Source organism: Octopus bimaculoides, chromosome 3 (genome assembly GCF_001194135.2).
Source record: "Octopus bimaculoides isolate UCB-OBI-ISO-001 chromosome 3, ASM119413v2, whole genome shotgun sequence".
Classification (NCBI taxonomy): Eukaryota; Metazoa; Mollusca; class Cephalopoda; order Octopoda; family Octopodidae; genus Octopus; species Octopus bimaculoides.
Window position 1 is genome coordinate 116,629,952 of NC_068983.1, and position 1,499 is coordinate 116,631,450.

The window sequence follows — 1,499 nt, forward strand, 5'->3', positions numbered from 1 at the left end:
CCTCCTGATGGTCGATTCATTCGGAAATAAAAGAGATACAGTGCGTGTGAGTACTGGTCTGAATGAACCTGTTATTTTGCTTGTCTTGTTATTGTTATTTATATAGATCTTATATGTGTCATTTGTGTGATATTACTGGTTTTTCTACGCGTGTGTATTTGTGTGCATGAGAAATTGTGTAAATTCTGTACATGCGGGTGTAAAGAATAGGGCGAGAAAATACGTGTCCAAGAAAAACAATCTGCCTATCAAGGATGGCAGCAAAGTGTACTTATTAATTAGTGAATGTATGCATCTGTCTCTGTGTGTGTGTATGTATTTATGTATGCATAGATCGATGTTTCTCTTTACGGTATATTAATTATACAGCTTTCAAGCAAGTTAATAGCGCTCTTGACTCATAGCTGATTCAACCTGCCAAGGGAAAGGATATCTTTATTTTATCCATCATATACCTGGGGAGAATACGGCACACTTTAAAAAATTTGTTAACAGATTTACCCTGAAAAGGTGAGTCACAGTTTTATATACATGCATACATGCATACACACACACACACACACACACACACACACACACACACACACACACACACACACACACACACACACACACACACACACACACACACACACACACACACACACACACAAACACACACACACACACACACACACATATAGAGAGATTTGATTCTTGTTCTATAATATTTATGTCGTATATACATATCAAAAATCATTTGTACAACCACTTTATAAGGATACGTTCATAGAACTACGTCATCTCACCTATTTTATTACACTCACACACACGAACGTGCATACACACACTCACACACGCACACACTCACAGGCACACAGATATATGCAAGTACGTATTTATGTTTGCATGTGGTCTATATAATTGTGTATACTTTTATTTATTGCTATAAGTTTTAATCCAGCTGATAAATAGCCTGTGTAGCGTATTTACTGTGGTATATCTATGTAGCTTTGTTATATCTCTTCAATTTATATAGCAATATTCAAAATATTGAAGATGCTGATTCAGTACGTGCAGCAACATGCGTGAATATGTATCCACGAATATATTCAACATTACTCAATATTGAATCAGAATATTTATCCATTTCAGCTTCGTATATACAAAATATACAAATTCGTTCACCTTGCAAGAATTTTCGCTGTCTTTTTTATGGTTGTTATGTGGTATCAGCTCACCTCTGATCAGGCAGACTTAAGATCAAACACAAATTTGAAACTTAATCCCTAACTCCTTCACCAGGAACAGATATATACATGACATATGGCACCAGTCATCGTTTATCCGAAACAGCTGTAAAAATAAACCTTGGTATCGTTATTTGTACACAACACCTTCCGTGATTCTTACGCCTACTTTTATTTACCTGCTTTTTTAAACACACACGCGCGTGCACGCACATACACGTACGCACACACAGACCTGTGTGTTATTGCATGCATATATATATATATATA

General features: G+C 36.1%; 1 protein-coding gene across 1 annotated transcript in view; it reads left to right on the forward strand.

The window, feature by feature from the left end:
• The first annotated feature begins 231 nt into the window (after positions 1 to 231).
• Positions 232 to 1,499, forward strand: part of LOC106881053 (protein O-mannosyl-transferase TMTC4) — a 300,747-nt gene continuing 299,479 nt past the window's right edge. Inside the window, exon 1 of the mRNA XM_052966480.1 lies at positions 232 to 510. The gene's annotated coding sequence lies outside the window, so the exon portion shown is untranslated. The remainder of the gene's footprint in view (positions 511 to 1,499) is intronic.